An 8296-nucleotide genomic window follows, 5' to 3' on the forward strand; every position below is an offset into this window, starting at 1 on the left:
ACCTTTCCTAGAACTCACTCTGTAGCCCAGGCTGGCCTGGAACTCACAGAGATCCACCTGGCTCTGCCTCCTTAGTGCCGGGATTAAAGGCATGCACCACCACCGCCTGGCTTCATGCAATCTCTTAACTGTAATCCTGTATAAAATCAAAATCAAAAAGCAGATCACATTCTTCCAACATATAATGACACAGAATATACATTACCATACCAAAATGTAAGGAAGGGAGCATATTGAGGAAATACTGGACCAAAGCAAGACTGAAAACCAGCTGGGCAAACTCCAATCTCTGCATCTCCATATCTGATGTCAAAATGCTCTTCAGATCTCTCACTTCTTTCAGCTTTGTTGACTGCAAAATGCTTCTTTCTCTTGGGCCATTTCCATTCTTTGTTAGCATCTTTCCTCAGCAGGTATCCCATGGCTCTGGCATCTCCAACATCTCAGGGTCTCCAAGGCAACTCAGGCTTCAGTTTCACAGCTTCACACAATGGCATCTCTAGTCCTTTATCACCCCTGATACATGCCTTGCTTCAGTGGCTTTCTTTAGGTGTGGAGGTAAATTCCATAATGCCTTTCAACTATCCTTGACTCTAAAGCCAGAACCACGTGGCAAGCTGCCAAGTTCTGTTTCTTGCTGGAGCAGGAACATGGTCCCTTTGTTCAATTACCTCTTCACCAGCTTTCTGCCCTTCACTGCCTAAGTATGGCTGTCCTGAAACTGGATCTGTAGACCAGGCTGACCTCAAACTCAGAGATCTTCCAGCCTTTACTTCTGGAGGGCTGGGATTAAAGGCGTGTACCACCACACCTGGCTCTAAGCTTTTCTTTAATTTCTTTTCACAAGTTGGAAACAGCTGAGTGGGGTCTTGCCCTGATGTCACCACTTCCTTTACTCCATTTCTTTATCTGTTTATCTCCTTAAACACGGGTCTTAGTTCCATTCCACTTTCTGGTGCTCCTTTTCTCTTCATATTGTGTATTTTGTGCTTCTTTCTCTTGCTCAGCTTGCTCTTTTTCATTATTTATCTTCATTAGAGTTACCACTAATAACCACATAACAGAGTCAATACTAGGCTGTTTTGAGATTTCCTCTGCCTACACAATTAATACCAAACTCTTCACTTTACCCTCAGGTAGATTCTTTGAATAAGGGCAAAAAGCAGCCACTTTCTTCATCAAAATATCATGAGAATGATCTCTAGGCAACATATTAAAATTCTCCTTTGAAACCTCTTGAGTCAGCCTCCCAAAGTTAAAATCACTCTTAACACAACTGTCTTCCATGCTCCTACTACTACGGCCCATTCAAAGCAGTACTTAAAGCATTCCACTGCTTTCCTAACCCAAAGTACCAAAGTTCAAATTCCTCCAAACAAAAACATGGTCAGTACTATCACAGTAATACCTCAGTTCCTGGCACCAACTTCTGTCTTAGGTAGGGTTTCTATTGCTGTGAAGAGACACCATGACCATGGCAACTTTTATAAAGGAAAAATATTTAATTGGGCTGGCTTACATTTTCAGAGGTTCAGTCCATTATCATCATTGTGCAACAAGGTAGCAAGCAGGCAGACACGGTGTTGGAGCAGGAGCTGAGAGTCCTTACTTCTTGCACAGGCAATAGGCAATTGTGGTAGTTTGTGCCAGTAGCCATGTCAGAGGAGCAGCAGATGGCAATTGAAGTTCAGGTGTCAGTCCACCAGGAGGAAGATCCCTGGTGGGTGAATCTCAGACAAACAAGGCCCTGAGACCACAGACTCCGGAATGTCTTTTCCTTCTGCTGTGCCTTTACATGTTTGCCCCCGCCATCTTCCACTGGTATCTGGCATGGTATGAATGGGTGTGGGGAGATCCCCACTGCCTGTAATCTCATGGAAACATCCCATTCTACTGGGCATTTTTACCCATGGATTACTATGAAAGTGATTTCAGAGTGCATAATACTGAAACAAAGCTTTGAAAATAACTTAAAGTTAGACTAAGATGTTTTTGTCAAATAGTTTTGAGGTTAAAAACCCAAGAAGACAATTTAAAGTTTTAGAAAGGCACATAGTTGAGTGAGGAAATCTTCAAGGTCAGGGAACAAGAACAAAGCAGCCCAATTATTACTAGCTGACACTTTTTTTGTTAGGATTGGTTGATGACCAAAGGTGATGATTAATTCCTCATAACCCATTTGTTATACCCATTGATATATAATACTATATATCAATCTCCTCATATTAAAAAAAAAAAAAAAAACTAATGATGAGTGGGTATGTGCCCTGAAGATTTAAAGTAGAGTTGGCTGATTCTTTTTCATATATAAAAGTTTAGGTTTGTGATTTCTTTAAGATTCCTTATAAGATTACCTTTCAATATAAGTAATAAAGTAGTTGGCCCTTTCTTTGTAACTGCAAAATGTAGCCTTCCAGTAAAAGACCTGACTGAGAAGACTATCTTGCTAGCCTACACGGTTAATCTATAACAAATTGCTTGAGTATGAATGCATGTGGGTTCTTGGGATAATTTGTCTTTCACCTATAATATATAAAATGTTTAATCATGTAAGGGATATGGAAAACATGCTTTTTTTTTACTTGTATTCATTGTGATCATTCACTTGAAAAACAGAATGTAACCACATTGTAATTTTTATATTGCCTGAAAGATTTTGCTGGGGTATATGAGCTATCAGGGAAAGAATAAAGATAGAGTTAAAATTAAGAATGAGAGAATTAGAAGGGAAACAGCCAGAATAAAGATAGAGTTAGAAGGAAAATATCAAGAACGAAAAATTTGGAGGAGAACATCAAGAGAGTTAGAAGGAGAATGAAAACATCAAGAGAGACAGAAGGGACATTTCTAGTTAGAGATAAGAAAAGAGAATATAGAACACAGGAGAATTAAGAAAGAAACCATCAAGAGAATGTGTGAGTGTCATTTTCCCTTAACCCCCCTTAGATAAAAATGTCTTAGTACACCAACTCAATGGGTTCCCTTTGAGCCCTGTGCTGCTGGAGGTTAGTCCCTCAGGCGGGGGTCGGTTTGAATGAAATTGACACTCATAACCTCATAGGGAGTGGCACTATTAGGAGGTGTGGCTTTGTTGGAGTGGGTATGACCTAGTTGGAGGATGTGTGTAACTGTAGGGGTGGGCTTTGAGGTTTCCTACGTTCAAGATAACATCCAGTGTCACACTTGACTTCCTGTTGTCTGTCTGTGAAGATGTAAGGACTCTCAGCTCCAGCACCTTGTCTGCCTGCATGCTGCCATGCTCCCCACCATGATGATAATGGACTGAACCTCTGAACTGTAAGCGGTCCACTGCAATGAAGTGTTGTCCTTTATAAGAGTTGCCATGGTCATTGTGTCTCTTCACAGCAATGAATATCTAACTAAGAAGCAGTCTGTCTCACTGGGCATAGTTTGAACATAGGAGACCTCAAAGCCCCACCCCAACAGTGGCACAGTTTCTCCAACAAGGCCACACCTACTCTAGCAATGCTACACCTCCTACTAGTGCCACTCCCTTTGGGGGTCATTTTCTTTCAAACTACCACAGTTTCCTTTGATGGCTGGGGTAGAAAAAGAAACTCTTATGCATTTGCATGCACTTGTATACACACACACACACACACACACACACACACACACACACTGGAATATTTCTTGACCACTAAAAAGAAATACATCTCGTGATTTGTCACAGTACAGGTAGATCTGGGGAGCATTATGCCAGGTGAAAAAAATGTAGAGAAAGAAAGGAAGCTACTTTAAAATCTCTACCATTTATTTGGAATATTAAGAAAAGTCAAGTGCATATGGCTGTACATAAAGAAAAATTAAACAATGGTTATCAGGATCGGGGTGGGCAAAGAAGCAGGGATATGAAGGATGCAAGTTAGCAAACATATGAAAAAACACGTTTAGTGACGTCGTAAAATGTGGAACTATAGTTAATATAGTGCACTGTATTCTAGATTTCTCTGAAGGAAAAGTGCATAAATAATGCTGATAATCAGGAGTGGGGACCTGGGAAATAATTATTGTATGATGCATATGTTACATTGTTTTACTTTATTATATCTTATGGCATCATGTTTCATGCCTTAAATTGGACAAAAATTAAAAAGCATGGAAAAGAAAGACAATAAGTACTTAGTTTTAGGATAGAAACCTGATTGTTGATGTTTGACACAAATCATGCAGACTTATTTGTATCATGGTCCTCTCAGTTGGGCATTTTCATCGGAGGTGATCGGTTTGGATCACATAACATTTCTGTGTCAGTAGACCATAGCTTTGACACACACTAGAAAAAGGGAGCCTTTTAGAACACCAGCTCTCTCCTATTCCACGTCTCTGTTAGTTTTCCAGACATGAACCTTACTCTCACTAGAAGATGATCATTCTGAGATTGTTAGAAAAGATGAAAAATTGTAGGCAGCAGCATGTATTAGGCAAATGGCTACTTTTCCAGTTTCAAAAACCAGAGAATCTAAAATTTATGTGTGTTTCCTCTTGAGGAGTTTGTGAGAGAAGGGCATCTCTTTCTTTTCTTTTCTTTCTTTCTTATTTTTCTTTTTTTGTTCTTAGAACAAGAACTTCAGATCAATGAAGGTTAAGAGTTCAGCAGGGTAAGGAGTTCAGCAAATCCCGGGAGCAGCATACTGACATTTCAAGGCAAAGCAGTAAAGGTTTTCCTTCCTTGATGCTGCTTTGAAAGGATGCATTATTGAAATGTCACCCATTTGTAATACACTCCTCACTCTATGTCTGTCTGTGAGTCCTGTAATGTGGGGTGTAGACCCACCGTTAGATTTCCATACGTCCAGTAGCTTGTTGGCCTCTCTAAGTCAGCTGGATGCACAATGAACTGTTGGGGACTGATTTTAATGACAATTTTCCGCTGTACAGATTTCAGTCGTTTTCACTATAGAAAATGTGACAATTTTTCCAAGTTCAGTTGATTTTGATCAAGCATGTGGTCTGAAGATTTGAGCTTTATTTGGTTACTGCTTGCCTTGGACCAAATTGCCAGCATCCCTATTTTTCTTGTCTTTTTAAAAAGTTTATGGTTTGAGTATTTTACCTGGATATATGTTTTCATGTCATGTGTATTCTTGGTGCCTGCAGAGGACAGAAGGTGCCATGGGATTTTCTAGAATTGGGTTTATAGATGGTTGTGAGCTGCCATGTGGGTTCTGGGAATTGAACTTGGGTCCTGTATAAAAATAGCAAGTGCTGTTGAGTCAACTCTTCAGCTCCTATTTTTTCCCATCTTTAACATGAATGTTATAAAAATACAGGAGATCAGAAGTTTAATAACATCTGGTTTGATAATTTTTGGTTTTTAGCTGATTCTTAAATATTTCCAATGTCGAAACTCAACTATGTAGAGAAAAATAAAATTAAAATTATAAATGCATGTTATAGTACTTGTAAATAGAAAAATAAAGCATTTGTTATATTCCAAGCCCTACTGCCACTTGCTCGTATTCACGTGCATGCCTGTCAGCCATTCTGTAAAATGAGTACTATGAATCACAAATTGCAGGTGAAGACATTGATATTTTAATTTGTTAAAAATAAAGATTCAAAGCTGAGTACAATAATGCATGCTCATAATTCAAACACTTGGCTGAATCAAAAGGATTGCTAAGAGCTTACGGTTAGCTTGGGCCAAATGTCAGTCCCTGCCCAGCCAGAACTATATATTGAGAACTGTTCAAGAAAAGAAAAGGAAAAAAAAAATACAAAAGACCATTTTAAAAAGACTTAATCTTAGGCAATCTCATTTTAGAATCTAATCCATTAATATCAAACATCTTCTCAGTAATACAATTGAACTTTTCGCAAACTGGCATATATATAAGTCAGTCATTTACCTGAGTTGTATTCTTTAGAGATCTTCATGATTGCAAAAATGTTGAAAAAATTTAAAACCCATGGCTATGGGTTTTAATGAGATGAAAACCTTTCCTTTTAGAATGACTTTTTGTTTTTTATTCATGTAGTTTTCACCTTACAAATGAAACAAGATCTCATCATCACCCTACTGATGATGGTGCTGTGGTTGAACAACTTACATACTAATTTTGTGTGTGTGTTAATATTTAATTACTTTTTGTTTTCTATATTATGACTTTCAGCAAAGACAGACTGAAGTCAGGAAAAAGTACAGAGTAATGAAAACGTATTATTTAATGTGTGGGAAAAGATGGTGTTGTGCAGGTTTTAATGGTTAGCTCAAATATATTTATTAAGGCAAAATAATTTTGAATTTTACTTTCATAAATGAATGGCCAATATTTTGCAACAATAATTAAGACCTTTATTATTTTTGTGGTCATGTTCATTATTAAAAGCACCTCTTTTTGAATGCTACTGATATCAAATTACTTTTCAGTATTATGAATATTAAATTTCAACCAAAATTCCTGGTGTAGCAATAGAAGAAGAGAACCCAAGGTATCAGTAGTTCTTTAAAGTTGGAATTATCTTTTATTGCATTTGCCTGTGACGAAATCCCCTGAAAATTTTTAAAATTCAGAAGAGATGTTAGCTTCATATAGCTATTTTATGAAATGAAAATCTTAAGTCCACCAGAAATTTGAGGACTGTATAAAATATTCCAACATCATTAGATAGCAACAAAATAATTCTCAGTTTTATTTGTCAGTGATAATAATGCTTGTTATTTTCCAAACACTCATTGTTTAGCCTGACATGACCTTAGTTTTATCCATTGTCCTGAGACTATGAGTGCTTCAGGGTAGGTAACCAGTTCAAGCTCGGGTTGTGCCTCTTTACTTTTTAAACAAAATCATGCTATTTGTATCTGTTTTTGTTGTTCAAAATTAAATTTTATTATGAAATTGGGATGGAATTTTATCTGATGACACTTGTAAGCACTTTCTGGATATGGTATCTGTGTTGCTGTATGTGATGCATGGAACAGTCGCAACCATGGAACAGCTAGCAGCGTAAGGATGATGGCAACATATAGGACCGAGCCAAGAGGATCGCAAAGCGGGTGTGAAAATCCAGGAGTTCACTCTGTGTAGCGGAATATTGTTTTAAGGTGTGCTACTTTTGTTTATGTTGCATTTGTTTAAGTCTGTGAAGCTTGTTACTGTGCCTGTCTAAAACACCTGATGTTCTTATAAAGAACTGAACGGCCAACGGCAAGGCAGGAGGAAGGATAAGTGGGACTGACAGGCAGAAAGAATATATAGAAGGAGAAATCTGGGAGAAGGAGCTAGGAGCCAGAGAAGGAGGAGGGCTCCAGGGGCCAGCCACCCAGCTGCACAGCAAGCCATGGAGTAAGAGTAAGGTTTACAGAAGTAAGAGAATGGGAAAAGCCCAGAGGCAAAAGATAGATGGGTTAAGAAGAGCTGGCTAGAAACTAAGCTAAGCTAAGGCTGTGCATTCATAAGTAATCATAAGCCTCCATGTGTGAATTTATTTGGGAGCTGGGTGGTGGGCCCCCCAAAAAGAGCAAAATACTGCCACCACCAACTCTACATAAGGAGTACATGTACTTTGAGATTATAAATATTCTCCTGCCAATTTGATGAATTCATTTCTAAGCTGTGAGAATCTTTTTGATTCTTTAATGAAAAGAATAATATCATCTACAAAGATGGATAGCTTGACTTCTTTTCCTATTATTTTTCTATTCATTATCCCTCTTATTTCCTTCTCTTGTTCTACTGTTATTGCTAAAACTTCAGTTTATTAACAGGAGTGGGAAGAGTGGACCTCCTTGCCTGTTACAGAAATTACTGGGAACACCTTGAGTTTTTCTCCACTAAGCATGCTGTTGTCTATAAGGTTACAGTACACAGACTATACTGAAGTATATTCCTTCCATTCCCAGCCTTCCAGTGACTTCTATCATTAAAGGATGATGAGTTTTTGTCATAGGCTTTTTTTCCTGTGTCTAATGATGTGAGCATGTGATTTCTGTCTTTGAGTCTATGTGATTGATAGTTTATTGATTCAGATATGTTGAACCATCACTACCTCCTTGGAATGAAACCAAGTTGGTCATGATGAATGGTGATTCTGATAAGAGTTTGAATTCAGTTTCCCATTAATTTTTTTTGATAATTTTTGTGTCAACATTAATCAGGCAGATTGGTGTATAATTTTACATTATTTTATTGTTCTGTCTTTAGCTGATTTTGGTATCTGGGTAATACTAACTTCATAGAAAGGGTTTGGGAGCCTTCCTCATTTTCTCGTTCATGGAATAATGTGAGTAGTATTGGTGTTAATTTTTCTCAGGCGATCTGGTAGAATTATG

The sequence above is a fragment of the Peromyscus eremicus genome, chromosome 13, assembly GCF_949786415.1.
Source record: "Peromyscus eremicus chromosome 13, PerEre_H2_v1, whole genome shotgun sequence".
Lineage (NCBI taxonomy): Eukaryota > Metazoa > Chordata > Mammalia > Rodentia > Cricetidae > Peromyscus > Peromyscus eremicus.